This window comes from Ziziphus jujuba, chromosome 9 (genome assembly GCF_031755915.1).
Source record: "Ziziphus jujuba cultivar Dongzao chromosome 9, ASM3175591v1".
NCBI lineage: Eukaryota > Viridiplantae > Streptophyta > Magnoliopsida > Rosales > Rhamnaceae > Ziziphus > Ziziphus jujuba.
Window position 1 is genome coordinate 24,157,476 of NC_083387.1, and position 20,492 is coordinate 24,177,967.

Sequence of the window (20,492 nt, forward strand, 5' to 3'; positions counted from 1 at the left end):
CATTCAGTTGGAAAAGTTTCCTTTTTAAAACATTTTCGCAAAACCCAACATTTTATGCCCCAAAAATCAAGAAATAATTAGTCAAATAAATTTCGCAAAACCCAACATTTTATGCCCCAAAAATCAAGGAAAACAATTAGTCAATAGTTTTCTAATAAAATACGATAATTCAAGAATTTAAATTTATAATGAAATAAATTGAAATAAAAATAACTTATAACAATTACTAAATAATTAATCCATGTCATAATAATTAATACCGAAATATTAATAAAACTCACATTAAAACAATTCATGAAATAATTAAATAATTAAAATAAATCAATTTATTGAAGAATTAAGCAAAGAAAAAATTAAATCAAATTAAAACCTCCATTTGAAATAAATAACAAAAACAACATTAAATATATTCTTAATTTAAATACAATTTCAAAATATTTATTTTAAAATCTATGTTCGGAAAACCATTTGATGCACCCACTATATACCAGTGGCGCCAACGATACCCAGCGTCCCAAGGTACCGCCAAACAGGAGGTTAAAGAGAGAAACCGGCATACGGTCGCGTGGCGTCCCACCGCGCCGCTCCTAACAGGAGTCCCGGCCATAAAGGGGCGGCCTACCCTCATCCGATGGCAACCACAGGACAACCCCATAAATCACTTGCATGCTACTCACATCCACCTGCGCACTAATCATATCCATGTGGGTACTAATCACATTCATATATACAGAACATCAGTACGTATATGATGCATCTAAAAATCATAAAATTAATATATTTATTTTCAAATATCAAAATCTCATAAATACCACCAGATTTATTCCATCCAATTAAACCCGTAAATTTTCCACAATTCCTTTATAAATCATCGTCATAAATTCATCGCACAATTTTCATCAATTTCAAATCCATCAACTTTCAAATGCATCAATTTTCCAATCCACAATATTCAAATGCGTAAGCATAATTTTTAAAATAGTGTCCTTAAATCCTTAAAATTCAAGATAGGCATAATTTCATTAAAATCTCATAAAATTTCCAAAATTCATAAATCCATATAAATGCATTTTTATTGCTTGAAATAAACTCATAATAATTTCAACAATAAATTAATAATGTTAAAAATCATAATTTCTTTAAATATCAAATTTTCATAAAATGAATTTCCATAATTTATCAAAATCGAAATATGCTTCGGTGCACACACATATTGTAACAGCCCAGACCACCCGCATCAAGATATTGTCCGCTTTGGGCCCGGTCTGAACGGTTTTGCTCTTCCCAACCCCAGAACAACGGTCGGTCACAGGAAAAGGCCTCTTGAAGGAAAATGTATCCACACGCTTATAAGCCATGCTTCGTTCTCCTTTCCAACCGATGTGGGATGTTACACATATACACATTTCAAATTGTCCAAATGTTAGCATCAAAATTTAATTTGCAATTTATCACATAATTAATATAATATAAACATCCAAATATTAAAATATAATGAAATATAATTAATTTGACACCCGAAATTAATTTTTGAAGGTGGGTCACTCACCTCGAGCACACAATTAATCTAAGATCCTCCATGGGATCAATTCCACGACGCACACGTGCTCCTAGAATAACAATATTACACAACTCAAATAAATTAATATTTTATTCGGATAAATAATACCCGGTATTCGGGGGGTTTAACACAAACGTTAACCAAAATTTGGGAGTAATATACTGAAACAAAGCTTATGGAACGAGGATCGCATTACCGGCCTTCATTGACCCCAATTCCGCCAGTGGTGGTTGGAATTTGCCCGGGAAGTACAAGCCGAATTTCACCTCCTCATAACTCGCGAACCACTTCGAATTTAAACAACTGGAGACCATATTTGAACTCAGAGGACCCAAAATAGGGAGAAAGGGATGGAAGATCGGACTGGATTGGCCGGAAACGGCGAGACTTGCCGAAAAACTCAAACCCATCGCCACCAACTTCACCGGCCCAATCTGGGTGTGTCCGGCGGCGTTTGGCCGAGAAATTTGGAGGGTGGCATCGTCGGGGAATGGACTCCTTCCCTGGCTGGCCCGTGTGGCTGTCCGGTGGCCGGAATTTGAGAAACGACAAGAACCCGAGAAGAGGAAAAGGAAAGGAAAAGAAAGAAGAAGAAAGAAGAAGAAGAAGAAGAAGAAGAAGAAGAAGAAAGGCTCAGGGGGCTGGGTGTAACACCCTGTCCCAAATCGCACCGGAATCCGTACATGTTGACCGAGGTTGACCGTTGACCGTTGACCGAAGGGGGTCAAAAGTTGACTTTTTGACTCGGTGGGAATTTCGAGTTGACCAGGGTACCGTGGCGAAGTGCACGATGCCACGAGTTCGTAGACTGGTAGCATGTCGAAAACGGAGCTACGGTTTGAAAGTTATGGATGAAACAAGTTGCGGTCCAAACTGTCCAGGGGGTGCCGGAGTTGACTTTTTGTTTATGGGGAAATGAGCTTTGACTCATGCATGGTTATGAAGTACTCGTCGATACGAGTTCACAGACTAGCGGCACACTCAAAACGGACATCCGGTTAAAAAGTTATGGACGTTTGAAGTTTACCGGATACCGTATTATTTTAATGTTTTTGGGTCGGTGAACAGTGAAATGTCACGTGTCAGCTTCTGATTGGTCCACGTGGCATGAACAGTGTCACACAGGGGTTTTTATTTGTTAAAATTACCGGGGAAGAGAGAGAAAGAGAGAGAGGAGAGAGAAAGAGAGAGAGAGAGGACCCGCCGGCCACCGGAGTTTTCCACTGTTCCGGACGATCTACAGTGCATGCACCGGCCAGAAAGCTTGCCCTCCTCATTTCCGGCAAAACCTCCAAATTTCACGGCGAACGGCCGCTGGACGCGCCCGGATCGGACCTCCGAAGTTCGGCGGCGAGTTTTTCCCCTCCACCGCCGGCCACCGCAAATCGACCCATTGCCGGCCATTTTCCGGCCACACGCGCCAGCTAGCCTTCATCCTCTCCTCAAGTCCGGCCGACCCACCAAAAATCACGGCCATCGGACCACCGACGCGCCGGGATCGGAGCGTTTTCCGGCGAGGGGCCGGAAATCTTCAATTGGTGATTTCTCCGCCGTCCGACCTCCGTTTTGCTCACCGTCGGTCCCGTTGGGTTGCTCTCCTCAAGATCTACAAGTCTGTAAAATTTCACCACCAACGGCCACCGCACGCGCCGCCGCCGGCGACGGTTGCCGGTGACCGCGGCGGCTCGCCGGAAAGTACTGTTCCGGCGAGTACCCGAAATTCCGGCCAGCTCCGGTCAGCAGTGTTCGACCTCCTGAACCCGAATCCGGCTTCCGTTTCCGCCAATTCGTGAAGGTTTGGGAGAATTGCTGAGCCGAAACTCGAAAAGCTTTCCGGCGAGATTCCGACCCCGTCGGGTCCGATCACCGGAAAGTAAGACCGAATCCGTGATCCTCATCACGCGAGCTTCGATTCGGTATATAACTCGTAACCCTTTAGTTATCGCTTGGTGTTCGCTCCCCGGGTATCCATTTGGGAATTACCCGAATAAAATATTAATATTTTTGGTTTGTGCATTGTGGTTGTTTAGGTGCACGCGCGAGTAGTGGAGTTGATCCCGAGGAGGATCTTAGTTGATTTGCGCTCTCCAGGTGAGTGATCCACCTTCAAAAATTATTTTGGGCAATTAATTATATTTAATTGGTATTTAAATTGATATTTAAATTTATGCTCATGTGGTGTAGTTTATTGTGGTTTTATTGTGGTTTGATTAATTTATTATGCATGAGCAAGGTATATTTTGGTGGTATTGTACGTGGTTTTTAAAATTGATTTTCCGGGCATGATTGGGTTAAATATTTTACGAAAATATTGGTTTGAATTTTATGAATTATGCCCGCGGTATTTTTATGGTTGTATCTCGAGGAAGTTGTGATTTGTTGGTTATCAATGTTTCGTACCGGGTTATTGGATAAAATATGTGGGATGGTTTTTTGTGAAATTTTGGTATACTTCCCACGGTGGTTTTTGGAAAAACGGTACGGTTGGTTGTTTATGTTTATTTTTAGACACACTCATACAGTATTGGTGTTCTGGTGTATGGTGTATGGACACGTGGTTTAGCACGCGGTTATTATATGGTTTAGCGTGCGGTTTTTACTTCACCCGTGAGTTGCCATTGGACCGTGGGCAGGCAAGTTGTTATTGGCCACAGCTGCCCCCCTCCTTGGCCGGGTGATGGTTTTTAGCAGTCGGTACTGTCGGGACGCCGAAGTGACCACTGCAGGTTTCTCTCTTTAACCTCCCGCCAGTCGGTGCTCGGGACGCTGGGTATCGGAGGGCATCACCGGTATATGGTGTGGTGCGTCAGGTGTAATTGTCGGTGTAAATTGCAAATAATGGTTTTAAACCCCAAAGATGTTCAAAAATTATTTACTATAATTTATTATATTTTTATTATATATTTGGGGTATGTTTCTATTTATTTATTGTTTATCAAATGGTTTAATCCCTTGGTTTTTGGGAGGTATGAACATTGAGTTTTGCGAAAAGGTTTTAAAAAGGGAACATTTCAAACGGAGCGATTAGTGAGAGTTTTGAGGGAAATTATTATTTTCCAACAGTTATTATTATTTATTTATTAATTGTTGGTATTGTTCTATTCCTTAACTGCTATTACTATTATTTTTATTATCACAAAAGGTGTTCAGTAGTTCGGGTTACTCACGGAGATGATTAGCATCTCACACTCTTAAATTCCATTCCCTTAGGTGCAAGTGGTGGTAGACGTTCTCCGGAGCGAACCAAGTTTTCCGCTGCAGTTGTGTTTCGAGAAGTATCTTTGTACTCTTTCTTTTCAGTGTATTATTTCTTTTCAGCCTTGTTGTATTTCTGTTGTTTAGCACTTCTTAAAGCTCTGTATACTATTGGGATACTTCTGTTTTATTTATGCACTGGACTGTTGTTGCTTTGAGAAGTGCTGGAATTTGTGGAATCAGTTGAAGTTCGTGGGAGGAATAAGGGGATGTGTTTAGAAGTGTGTTTTCAATGCAGATAGTTTGTGGTAAGTAAATCCCTAAGGGGAGGCTCTGTCGGATTTTCCGTTGGAGGGTCCGGTAGGGTTTCCCTGGGATCAGGGCTGTCTAGGGTTCCGGGGAAGGAATTCTGGACGGGTCCTGACACTGGGGGTGTTTTTCCCACGTGGGGGAAGGAAAAAAAAGAAAAGAAAAGAAAAAGAAAAAGAAAGGAAAAGAAAATAAAATAAAAAAATAATTAAATAATATTAAAATAATATTATTGTATGGAATAATAATAAAATAATATGGTATTTAATCATGGTTGACATGTGGCATCTCACCATTGTGACACATGGCACCCTTTATTAAGTCACACGTGACACACTGTTCACATATTAAAAATAATATTAAAATAATACTGTATTTGAAAAACTCTATAGATCCATAACTTTCAAACCACATGTCCAAATTGGACGTACCACCAGTTTATGAACTCGTATCGACGAGTACTTCACAACCATACATGAGTCAAAACTCAACTTTACATAAACAAAAAGTCAACTCCAGCACTCCTTGGACAGTTTGGATCTCAACTTGTTTTGCTCATAACTTTCAAACCGTAGGTCCGTTTTTGACGTGCTACTAGTCTATGGACTCGTGAAAATATGTACTTTTTAACGGTATCCCGGTCAATATGAAATTCCATCAGGAGTAAAAAGTCAACATTTGACCCCTTCTCGGTCAACGACGGTCAAACCCAATCAACCTTGGTCAAATTTTAGAAATTTCCAGTGTACTTCGGGACGGGGTGTTACACATGCCCTATCTATTGTTGACAATAGATTAAAATATATAGCCTATTATTGACAATAGATTGATGGTGCACTAATATTAATGCATTTTTTAGCAAAACTATGTATAAAAATATTTAGCGACTCTTTTACTAGGATGGATCATCTTTATTAATTATCAAATTATTCAAATTATTGAGATTTAAAAATATATTGATTAATTAATTTGAGTCTATGTATAGTCAAATACTAAAATGGCAAAATAAAACTTTATATGGATTTTTTTGGACAAATGGATTAGAGTAAATCTTTAATGTATTTTCAACTTTCAACTCTTGATCCAATCAAAAGCTAATTTTGTAAAAGGTCTTGATCAGAAAAATTCTATATATGTATATATGTATATATGTGATCAATAGTTTAAGGTTTTGGGGATTTACGTACTAACATATTAGAATCATACAACAAAATTTGAAAGGCCTAATTAGCTAGAATATATGAATTTGCGCAGCTCATGATCCATTACAAAATTTGATAATATATAGGATACATATACGCACATCTGCATGTCTATAGAGGCCTTTGACAAATTTCTCGACCGATACACTTAGGGATATTGCCGTGTTTCGGATTCGTAAGCAGAGGATGAACATTTGGATTATTGCGCTTTTTCTTTTGAATATACATGGTAAGCCATCTTTCCCTGCTGTATGTATAAATTCATTTCAAAATAATCTAATAAATATAAATATTTTACCGGATATATACATCCCCATCTACTATGAGATATGTGTTATAACTATATATTTATATATATGTATATAGGATCTTTTTATAGTGTGGACGTCCACATCTTTTTATCATGTGAACATTTATAAAAAAGATAATTTTAGAATGACGGAAATAATAATACTAATAGTGCACTGCTAGTTTTCTTGGTTTTTTCTTTCAATTTTGCAAATGGAAATAATACAACTTAATCATGTAGACAGCGTAGGATAGAGGCTAAAGGCTAGTGCAATCAATTTACACGCATCAAATAAATAATAGTAGTATTCCAGGTGTCAAAATATTTACCAAATTTATTTATCAAGTTACATATGATAAGACATTATGACTGTTATATATTTATATAAGTTGATTGAACTCTTAAATTAAAAAGTGAATTAAAAAAAAAAGCTAATTAAATATATAACATGATTGAACTCTCAAATGAAAAAAATGAAAAAAATAAGCTAATTAAATATTGCCACAGCATCTGCTATATTATTTGATCAATAACTTTGATAAATATTTTGATAAATCTAGTACTATAATATAACAAGTTCGTCTAATTTAGGAAGTAAATTGTGAAACAAATTTTGAAAAAAGAACTAGACAAATATGGATTGAATAAATCAATGGATAATTTTAGTGGTCTTTGTAAATAAAGATTCGATTATAAATCATATGAATAAAAAAAAATTCCAATGGGATTGAGAATAACAATTACAGTTACATTAATGTGATTATTTAATAGACATCAAGATTTAAATTAGAAATTTCGTATAGAATCAATTTTTTTTTCTTTAGGATGGTAATAAGAACTGTGACTCCATATACTTTAATAATGAAAATTGAATTTTTGAGACTGACAATTATCATTCTTTTCTAAGTGCACCAATTCATCTACGAATCCCAAAACGAGAAGCCCAAGGAATTTTTCCTTTTTTGGAGAAAGAAAGCACAAAGTATTGATAATAGCGCCAGCCCATAAAATGAGAAACCAACCAAAATCATGGGCTATTAACATTCAAAAAAATAAAATAACGGGCCCCATTTGCAAATGAGATGGAACTACTGTAATAATTGTTCTTTAAAGTCCACTGCAAACTGATAGAAATTGAATTTCACAAGAAACAAAACAGAAACCTACTGTAGGTGGTTATCGAATAAAGAATAAAGAAAAAATAACATCGACTTCAAACACACCGAAGATCCATGACCAAAACATGAAAGATTTGGACTTACTCGCATATATACATATAATAAGAGATATTAAGACGCTCTTACGGTACTAACCAAGGACACTTTGATTGTTTAATTAGTAATAATCAGTTTCATTTTAAATTTTGTCAGTTTCAAATAGGATCTAATAAAAAAAATAGAATTTGTATCTATTTTATTTATTTGACTATTTAGGGAATTATCGAAGGATGTGGATCCTCCCTTTATTTAAATTCTACTTAAGTTATCTAAGAGCATTTTTACCGGTGAATATGATTGTTTTAATATGATATATAAATTGATATTATCTAAATTTAAATGGTATCAATATATATTCATTTTAAAATTCTTCTCCAATGATAACATTTATAAAAAAACTATTTATGACTATTAATTAATTATATATTTTATAAATATATTTTTTTTGAAAAATTAATTTTTATGAAAAATTTTGAATGTAGGAATCTTTATAATGCCTAAAAATAAATATTTACTGTGACAATGTTTAAGCCACATCAAAGTTGACATTCATTATAAATATTACCTTTGGAAAGTAAAGTCTCTAAAACACTATCTATAAAAAAATGCCCATTTGTCATTATTAATGAACAATCATCAGTTAGACTTATATATTAGATGATAACTTAAATCTATTAAAATATTCACTTTTAGGATCTTAATATAAAAAATAATATAATTAAATACTTTAATTAAATTTACCATATAAATTGACGATTATTACCAATGATGATAAATAGTCAGATTTATGTGTCTATTACTTATTTAGAATGTTTATTTTCACAATTTATATTCCCATTAAAGATGCTTTGAGACTAATAGCTATTTCCATTATGGTACATTTGTGCATGACCAAACACAAATGTGAAAGGAAGAAGGGCGACTTCTTTCACGAAGTCACCGAGTCACCGGTGATTGCTAACGTCGCGATAAGAATGTAACGAATCGGCACTTCATAACCAAATTCCTTAGCAAACGAATACACGGTATAATCCCAGTAATCAGCATATTGGCCCGGGCTAACGATTCTATCTAACAGCAATCTCGCATCCATGGAGGTAGTCTTCTTTAACCATATAGTTTTATCCCTAATAAAATAATCCGTTAATTGAGCCAAAATATATATGCTCCCCTAAGTAAGTTTATATGATTGGAAAAAAAAAAAAAAGAAGTAAGTTTACATGGATAATTGGCAAAAGAGAAAGCATCAAACCTTATCATCCACCGAGAAATTATTCGTACATGACCATGTGTGGGATACTAATATGGTACACACATCCATGTAGAGGTAACCATATTAATTTCAAATACATTCGCATCTTCATATTGTCCAATTGAACAAAATAACATCATTAGACTAACGTCAAATTTTCCCATTCATTAGGATATGTTTGATTTATGAAATAAACATAGGAATAGAATTCTTATTCCATAAATTTTTTTTTTCCTATGTTTGGTAAGTTTTTAAATTTGGCAATAGCTATTCCATAGGAACAGATATACCTCTATTTAAAAGAATAACAATTCCTTATTAAAACCTCAAAATTTCTATTTCTATGATTTAATTAGGATAAACTTTAAAATATCATTATGACATTTAAATTTAAATTGATTATCACATACTAAAAATATATAAATAAATATAAAATTTAATTTTTAACTAATTTTTACCAAATTTGAATTTTTGGGGAAAAAATATTTATAAAGCCTAAACCTTAATTTTAAGTCAATATTTTTACCGAACATATAAATAGAAATTATCAATCATTTTTTCATTTTCTATTCCTATAAATAACTATTCCTATTTTTAAAGGAATATGTATTCTGTATACCAAACATAGCCTTAATTTGCTATTCACTGTATAATTCTCCCTTCATCAACAGTTCTTTCCAACTTTCTACTTGCCATTTCCTCTTGATCATCCGAGAAAATTGATAAGCGATAAAAGGAAAATTTTGTTGTTCCATATTTAGAGTATATATGTGGATAAAAACCAACATATGGATAAATAATAATGTGACAACTAATAGAATTGAGTGAAGGAAAATATTGTTCCCTATTATACAGTCCGACTTTGACAAAGATATCTTTAATTTTTTAATTAGTTGAGGATAAGTGGATTTTGATTTCCTTGTATATGCTCTTGGCGGTCTAGCTAGATTCAGAATTCGAGCCTGTTTCTACAATTTTTGGAGTCAAACCAGAGCAATATATTATGGAATAGGTACAGAATCATTATCTCCTATAGTCTATGAATCAAAGCTAGATAAAATTATAATTCCTCAATTACCTTTGATTTGCATAATACCTCAGCGTATCTTTGTTTCTGGAAAATCTGATCTATACAATTCCATCTTGACGCATTAACATTCCACAACAACCGTCACATTTAATACCTTCAGTTCATAATTATTATGGAATTAGTTAAGTCTGTAAGTGAATCCACTTTCTGTACCAAGTTCTAGCAAGCTGTCTAATTAATGTTCACATTGGTATAGTGCCCTCTATATAAGTCAAAATTGTACATATATAGAATAATGGTGATTTCAATTTTTTCTAATTAATGCTAATTGATTCGGATGGAAAATATGAAAAATGGAAGTCTGGTTTTGTTTCCTGATCAGTTTTAGATGTAATTGGTTCTTCATCCAATTCTGCATTTTCTGTAATCAGATAGACCAAATAAAGTTTAATACTTTGCACCAAAGATTAGGTCATATTGATTTTTCTTTTTTTTTCTGTTGAAAAAAAAAAGGTGCCAAAATTATGCAACCAGTTTTTGAATATCAACAAAGGAAGCCTACTATTTTATTTCTTATGAAGCATGCAAACCTGGAAAACAACACATGAAAACATTTCCCCTTATTATATGCATTATTTTGTTGATGATTTCACATGATTTTTCCATTTGAAAGACAAATAATAAGCTTTTACCACATTTGTTATCTTTCATAATAGAATGGCATAGAGGAGTACGAAACTAAAATTTAAAATGTCTACAAATAGATTAGGGAGGTGAATTCAGAACCTTTGTTCCTTTTCCAAAACAACGCAAAATTATAGCAGAAAAGAAGCATAGGTATATTGTTGAAGCTGGATTCAGTTTATTGGCTCAAGCGGACATATAAGTCACTTAATTACACTACGCGAAACTCGCTGATTAGCGATGAAATTAAATGTGCAAAATGAAATAAACAAAGACACATTTTACCATGTCGCCTAATGTCCTATCACTAAAAAAATTATATCAACAACGACGTATAAATTAAAGTCGCCTAATGTGGACGAAAAGAGACGCCGTATAAAAACACATCGCTAATTGTTATCATTTTTAGCGACTTATTATACTTTGTCGCTTTTTTATGTAAACTATGAGTCGCTAATATGGAAGAAACAGCAACCTTATATTTATGAGTTGCTAATTGTTTGACTTTTTAGCAACTTATTATACTCCGTCACTATTTTACGTAAATTTATGTGTCGCTAAGTTGTAGAATTTTTAGCGACTTGTGTAGTTATACGTTGCCGTTTACTTAAAACTACATGTCACTAATTTCATATATGTTTAACCTTTAGTGACTTTTTTTTTTTGCATCGCTACATATTTAAATGAAGCATCACTAAAAACAGGCATGCAAGTCTAGAGCATCGCTAAAGGTCAAAAAGGGCGACCATGTTGTTATTATGCATCGCTAAAGGTCCAAGTTGTTATTATGCGTCGCTAAAGGTCGAAAATGGCAACAATGTTGTTATTATGCGTCATTAAATGTCTAGAATGGTGACCATGTTGTTATTATGCGTCGCTACAGATCCTTTTAGCGTCAATTCTGTTCTTATATGTTGCCGTTTCCTTTTTCTAATTTGCTTTTTGTAATTTTGTTACAATTTATTAAAAAATAATAAATACAAAAAAAATTAAAATTAGCTTCATTCAAAATAATTAGAATACAAAAATTGAAAGTAAACATTTGCATAACAAACTAATTATCAAATAAATTAAATAGTATCTCATGAAATATTTTTACAACTCCGTATACTCTTGTATATGCAAAAGCAAAAGCAATATTAACTAAATCTCCATGAATTGCATATTCATTGAGATGGAAGTTGCCATCCCCTTGTTGATGATATTACACACCCTCATACTGCTTATGAAAAAATTAATAAATTTATAAACACTTATGCAAAATAAATATATATTAAGTATGAAAAAGTAATAAATTAGTAGATGAAAATTTAAAGAATATTTCGTTGTTCTTATGAAAGCGAATAACAAAATTAATTAAATGGATAATAATAAATATCATAAATATTACTTAAAACATATAAATAAATCTACGCATCAATTCATTTAGAAGGTATATGTTATCCATATCCCCTCACAATCGTTACGAATATAGCCACTTTCACATTCATCCTCATTATCATTTTTATCAACACTTGGCAACTGTATGACAAATGGATTGTGAGCCATCATAGTATTGCCAAAAACATCTTTTTCAACCAATTCTTCTTCAACAAAAGTACGATATTGTGGTGGAGTTAAAACAACTGACCATCTCGAATCAAGTTGATCTTCAACATAAAATACTTGTTGAACCTGTGAAGCCATAACGAATGGGTCGGATTTATATCCAATTTTATTTAAGTTAACATATGTAAACTCCATCTCATCAACTTTCATACCGTTGCTGTCAACCCAATCACACTTGAACATAGGAACTCGGAACACGGTGTAACTGACATCCCAAATTTCTCTTATGATCCCGTAGTATGCCATCTCAGATAAAATTGGGTTATTATCCTTAACACTAGCAAAATGCTCACTTTTGGCAATTACTTTGACACCACTATATTCTGGGTGACCTGCTTATTATCCCTATCTAAAGTGTTGAATTAAACTCCTCTAATCTCATATCCTTCATGTTTCGCTACTATCCATTGTGAACCAAGGGCTATCCATCTTAATGTTTCAGAAACTGTATGATTTGGTTGACTTTGGTCCTATTCAATCTAGTCAATTGACAAAAATATGAAAAATATTTATTCACTAAAGCTAAAGCTAAAACAATGATACGATATTGAATATTTAACTTCTCCATACCTTGTCACATAACCAGTAAATAAATGTACGTTTGTGTTCATCTTGAAACCATTTTGGTTTTTTTCCTCCATTTTTTTTGCTTGACTTCAAGACTTCAAAATGAATACTAGAACAAAGAAAAGTTTTTGTAATTAATAAATATATTCAAAATATCAACTTATTTATGCATATTAATATATTCACAACATCAACTAATTTGTACATTAACATGTATATACGCACCTGACATAGGGTGCCACTTCTAGTACATTCGAAAGTATGCATCTATGGACTTGCTTCCAAAGTTGTTGATCAATTAATTGATTTTTTCGATCTTTAATGGGGGCACCAACATCATCTTCATCATTTAAGTTTTGATATCTATTAATGGGGTTTCCAACTGCCTCTAACCCTTTTTGAAATTCACTACAAAACTCAATCACTTCTTCACAAATATAACTCTCGGTAATACAACATTCTGGCCGATTTTTATTTCGAACATAACCTTTCAATATTTTCATATACCTCTCAAATGGGTACATCCATCTGAAATGTATTGGTCCACATAATCTAACCTCTCAAACCAAATGTATAGTGAGGTGAACCATTACATCAAAAAAAGATGGTGGAAAGAATTTCTCTAGAAGGCACAAAGTTGTAACAAGATTGTTTTGAATTTTGTCCAATTCAGCAACAATGATGGACTTCTTGCAAATTGCATTGAAAAAAAAAACAAAGTCTTGCAACTGCATGTCTCACATTTTTAGGAAGGATTGCAAGAATTGCAAGAGGCAAGAGTTGTTGCATCAATGTATGACAATCATGAGATTTCAATCCTACCAACTTTTAGTCCTCCATTGAAACAAGATTTCTAAAGTTTGAAGAATAACCATTTGGAACCCTTAAGTTCGCTAAACACTTACAAAACAATTTCTTCTCTTGCTTTGATAATGTATAGCAAGCTGCTGGCAGGAAAGTTCGATTTACTTGCTGTTTATGGGCTAAGTCTTTCCTCAAACCCATTTTTTGTAAATCTAATTGAGCATTAACTACATCCTTCGTCTTACCAGGAATATTGAGCAATGTACCATATATGCTCTCACAAATATTTTTCTCAATATGCATGACATCTAAATTATGTCACACATGGAGAAATAACCAATATTCCAATTCAAAAAAAATGGACTTCTTCTTCCAACATTCTTCAGCATCAACAGTCCTTTTCCTTTTGTTTGAGTTATCAAAACCTATTGCATTCAGCTTAGCTAAGATTTCTTCTCCAGTCAATGGTATTGGAGGCACTCCAAACTCTTGAAATCCAATAAAAGCCTTTTTTTCCCTTCTGTAGCAATGATTTGGAGGAAGAAATCTTCTATGCTTGGTAAATCTCATTTTTTCCCATGCTTTAACCTTCTAGCAAAGGTATTTTCACTGCAAATTGGACAAGCATAATATCCCTTCATTGCATGACCGGATAAATTGCCATAAGCTGAAAAATCGTTTACATTCCATAGCAACACTGCCTTCAAAGTGAATTTCTCTTGACGATAAGCATCGAAGACACTAACACCCTCATTCCACAACTTCTGCAGGTCTTCAACTAATGGCTCCACGTATACATCAATATGATTGCCAGGTTGTTTGGGTCCAGAAATGAGAAAACTCAACATCATAAATTTCTGCTTTATACACAACCAAGGAGGAAGATTATACACAACCGTCATCATAGGCCAACAACTATACCTACTACTCAACATACTATATGTATTAACTCTATCAGACGCGATCCCAAGTCTCAAATTCCTATCTTCTGATGCAAAGTTTGGCCATAAACGATCAACCAACTTCCAAGATGAAGAATCCGCAAGTGTTGCATTTCTCCTATCTTAACCTTTCTCCCATTGGCATGCCATGTCAAATTCTTAGCCGTTTCAACACTATGAAACACTCTTTCAAAATGCGAAATAATAGGAAAGTACCATAAAACTTTATTTGGAATATTGCTAACAACTCCATTCTTACCAATTTTCCATCTAGAAGATCCATATTTAGGACATTCATTAAGGTCCACTTATTCCTTCCTAAACAAAATACAAATTTTAGGACATGCATGAATCTTGGTGTACTCTATTCCCAAAGCACTCAAAGTTTTCTTAACATTGTACATGGATGTTGGCAACACATTGTCTATTGGCAACTTGTCAGATAACAATTGCAACAGTACATATCTTGCCTTTAAGTTATATAATTTAAGCAAGGCCAATAACTTGGTAAATTTGGTGCAACCTCGATATAAAGGTTTCTCTGCATCCTTCAATAACTTAGCAAATTCATTAGGATCATTATCAAAATGATCAAAGATAGCACGGGTCATTTCTAAGTTATTGAAAGCCACGTCTTCCTCACTACCACTATCATTTCCATTAAATTCTACATTAATATTATCAAAATGAGAAGATGGTCCAATACCGTCATTACATGACTCACCATGCCAAATCCATCTCCGATAATTGACATCAAACCCATTCCAAAATATATGACCTTTAATATCCCTAATAGAATGGATTTCCATATTCCCACATTTCATGCAAGGACATCGTATGGCATTACAATCATTGGCATTCTCCATGCTAAATTTCAAAAATTCCTTCACACCTTTAGCGAAATCATTTCATGTTCTATCTTTTGTTATCCACGATTTATCCATTTTCCTATCAATGTCAAGCAATATAACAAAAAAAATATCTACAAAAGCAAGATTATGAAAACCCAACCAAACCTAACCTGTGGGTGAAATGGAAAAAGAAAAAATAAAGAAAAACAACCCACCACATGCCACCGTTAACCACAAAGAAAAAAAACGAAACTCACCAAGGCGATGGAGACGAAGGAAGAAGAAACCCAGCTAACCACGAGGGCGAAACAGAGAACCCCAGCTTCCCAACAAAACGTAGGAAATTGAAAATTAAACTCGAAAGATCCAACTCTTCAATTCCCCGTATATTGCTTCCAACTCTAACATCTATTAGATAATGTACTTCATGTAGTTGTAGAAAAGAAAAGGGATTCAAAGGCGCACGTAAAAATTTTAAAAGGCACCAAAAATTTTCGGGTAATCGGCAACGCAATATACTCGTGCAGAGTCGCCTGTTAATTTATATTTTATATTTCGAATTATTTAAGTTTTAAAAGTACAGTTTATTTTCCGTTTAAATTTGCAAGTTTTTGTGTTGTTTGATAAAAATTATTGAACTGGAGACGCAAGTGAACCCAATCACGTCGCCTGTCAACATAATGGTTTTGTTTTCCCCTCTTAAATGATATTGTTTTTTAAGTACAGTTTGTTTTGTGTTTAAATCTGCAAGTAAATTAAATTTCATTTTTTTAAAAAAAATAATAAGAAGAACTAGCGATGTAGTTACTACAACATGCATTGCCGGTGCCCTTTCCAAAAGAAATATGGCGATGCAGTTCCTTCATACTGCATCGCCCGTTCATGTTCTGATTGTTTTCCTATTTAATTTCTGTTTTTTATTGTTCATCTATAAATATACCCATGTAGCAATCCAATGAACATATATTCCATTGATCTAAAAGTAGAAAATAGTTTTGTCTGTGCTCCTCACATAGAATTAGACCACACAACAAGGACTTATTGACCAATTCTACACATAAGTTTGATAAAAGGTTATATTTTCACTTCTTAGTGCTTCAATGATTAGTTTGTTTGCTTTTAAAAGTTGAAATCCTAATAATATTTTTATTTGTTTTTCATATTCACATTTTATTTTCTATTTAAACTTGCAATTCTTTATATTGTTTGATAAAAATTATGGAACGGGCAACGCACGTGAACAAAACTCACGTCGCCTGTTCACATAATGATTGTTTTTTTCCCCCTCTTTGATGATCTTTTTTGTCAAGTAGAGTTTGTTTGTGTTTAAATCTGCAAGTCACTTAAATTGCATTATTTTTTTAAAAAAATAACAAGAACTAGCAACGCAGCTACTACATTATGCGTCGCCGGATCCCTTTCGAAAATCAATATGGTGACCCAGTTCCTTCATACTGCGTTGCCAGTTCATTTTCTGATTTTTTTTTTCCTTCTTAGTTTCTGTTTTTCATTGTTCATCTAAAAATATAACCATGTAGCAATCCAATGAACATATATTCCATTGATCTAAAAGTAGAAAACAGTTTTGTCTATGCTCTTCACATAGAACTGTACCACACAACAAGGAGTTATTGACCAATTCTACACATAAGTTTGATAAAAGGCTGTATTTTCACTTGTTAGTGCTTCACTGATTAGTTTGTTTGCTTTTAAAAGTTTCAATCCTAACAAAATTTTTATTTGTTTTTCATATTCACATTTTACTTTCTGTTCAACCTTGCAAGTCTTATATAGGTTGATAAAAATTATTGAACCGGCGATGCAAGTGAACAAATATCATGTTGCTTGTTCGCATAATGGTTGTTTTTTTTCCCCTCTTTAATGATCTTGTTTTTCAAGTATAGTTAGTTTTGTGTTTAAATCTGCAAGTCACTTTAATTGCATTTTTTTTAAAAAAAAATAACAAGAACTAGCAACGCAGCTACTACATTATGCGTCGCCGGATCCCTTTCGAAAATCAATATGGTGACCCAGTTCCTTCATACTGCGTTGCCAGTTCATTTTCTGATTTTTTTTTTCCTTCTTAGTTTCTGTTTTTCATTGTTCATCTACAAATATACCCATGTAGCAATCCAATGAACATATATTCCATCGATCTAAAAGTAGAAAACAGTTTTGTCCGTACTCTTTACATAGATTGTTCCACACAACAAGGATTTATTGACCAATTCTACACATAAGTTTGATAAAAGGCTGTATTTTCACTTGTTAGTGCTTCAATGATTAGTTTGTTTGCTTTTAAAAGTTTCAATCCTAATAAAATTTTTATTTGTTTTTCATATTCACATTTTATTTTCTGTTTAAATTTGCAAGTCTTTATATAGTTTGATAAAAATTATTGAACTGGCAACGCAAATGAACAAATATCACGTTGCCGGTTCGCATAATGGCTGTTATTTCCCCCCTCTTTAATGATCTTGTTTTTCAAGTATTGTATATTTTGTATTTAAATCTGCAAGTCACTTTAATTGCATTTAAAAAAAAAAATTATAAGCACTAGCGACATAGTTACCACATTATGCGTCACTAGTTCCCTTTCCAAAAATCAATATGGCAATCCAGTTTCTTCATACTGCGTCGCCAATTCATGTTTTAGTTTTTTCTTCTTAATTTTTGTTTTTTATTGTTCATCTACAAATATACCTATGTAGCAATCCAATGAATATATATTCCATTGATCTAAATATGCAAAAGTCTATCGACCTAGATGACTTATGGATACAGGCACGTATGGGAAAGGATGGAAAATATGCAAATGAAGAAACTGAAAATATGGTGGAAAAAATTGTGAGTACACTTTTTTTATGATTATTTGTTGCATATATTATGATTTTGTTAAATCTTATATCGACCGAGACATTTAATCATTTCATAAATATATTGTAGAATGTCCTAAAGAACAAAGTAGCAGAAGAAGAAATTGACCATTCACCTCAGGTTGATATCCTCACACAAGTGTTGAGGAATGACGAATATGGAGGTAGGCTTGGGGGTCGAGACAAAGGATACACGATGGCAAACTTCTGCCATACCCCTAAGAAACGTCCACAGAAAAAGACTAAGGCCCCAGATAATGAAAAATATAAGAATATGGAAAAGCTGATTGTTGGTCTTAGGGCCATCCTCGAAACTAAAAGCAACAAAGAGAAAGTACACAATCTCCTATCGTCATGTGGTTTTTCCTTCCCGTCGCTTTCTGCTATATCCGATGATGCTGTTCCGGAGACACCATCTACAACTACAGTAGATCCTCCTCCCATGACATCTGCAGAGGTATTTTGACCAAAAAAAATAAAAATAAATCGTATTTTGCGCATTAATATGTATGTTATGCGGTTACATATATGTTTAAGTGAATGTCATGTTGTCCAAGTGGGTAGCTCCCATGGTTGAATACCCTATCTGTGTCCATGAGATCATGGGATTGAGTCTTTCGAGTAACGGAATATTGTCATGTGAATATATATTAATTTGTTTTCGAGTGACGGAATATTGTCATGTGAATATATATTAATTTGTTTTTAACTTTGTAGGGCGTAAAATGCAATCTTGCATAAGGCAATGTCGGCCATATTGTAGCACGTGGCACTTTGGTAACTTCTATGCCAACCGATATGTGCCATGGTACGAAGCTAGGTGCACAAAATTATAAGGTTACTGTCGATGAGGTGATTGATGCATTTTCACCTTTGCCTGTTTCGTCATTTGACCTTACATGTGTTGGTGATGCTAAAGGTGCCTTTGTTGCATGGTCGAGACATCTTGTTATTTTTCCATCTGATGAGGTATTGTTTAATTGTGCTATATATAATAATTAATTTTGTATATGTTTTAACTAATTTTGTTTTTGTTATACTTCAAATTTTGTTTGTTGATATTTGTAGGGGAGTCTGAAGAGTTCACATGTTGAGGATGATAAAGATGATGATGTTGATCCCGTTATCATTACCCCACCGATCCGCGAGTTGCTGCATCGGATTTTTAGGGGAGAACAAATGTTGTGCATAGCTAGAAGTGACATATCTGATTTTTGCTACATGCAAGAATTGTCTGTCGAGCGCATCTTGTTCTATATAAGGTAGCCTAAATTTGGATGTGTTTATAATTATATTTCATTCAATTGTTTATAAATTTGGTTTTAAAAACTATATTTACTTGTAATCCGATTACGCAGGTTTTTACGTGATGGATTAACGGGCACACCATCTGAACGGAAATTTTGCTTTGTTCATCCGACTATTATTTCACCGGTTGGTCATACAAACCCTCATGAACGGATGATACATATAGTGAGTAAATGGCAAGATGCATCGCCAGATAAGCTATGGTTTTTTTCCTTACTGTGCAAGGTATATTGTGTTAGTTTTAATTGAATTATGTTGTTACAATATTACTTTAATAAAATCTCCTATTAACTAATATATTTATTGGTGTTTTTAGCAATCATTGGATGCTTTGTGTTGTTGATGTATACAAAGCAGTACCATGGTTTTTTGATTCCTTGAAATCTCATAAGAATAGAATTGATGGGGATCTAAAAGCTTTTCTCGATGAGTAAGTTAAAAACTCTTAATTTTATTTAATTAATTGTTCTTATATTGAATATACTATTTAAGCTACACTATAATATTATACAATATTTATATTTCTATATAGTTCATTCGTTGCATGGAACGAGCGGAAGACACCCGAATAGAAACTTCGGTGGCAAAATGCTAAGGTAATTATTATATATAAAGTGAGCATTATTAGTTGTTAATAAAGTTACATATTTGTTGTTTTACATATGTATTCTTATCTAATATTACATATTGTTTGTCAATTCAGACTCCTATGCAGTCCGGAAGCATTGAATGCGGTTATTATATTATGATGATAATGAGAGATATTGTCAAGACAAATCCTCATTGACAAAATATAAG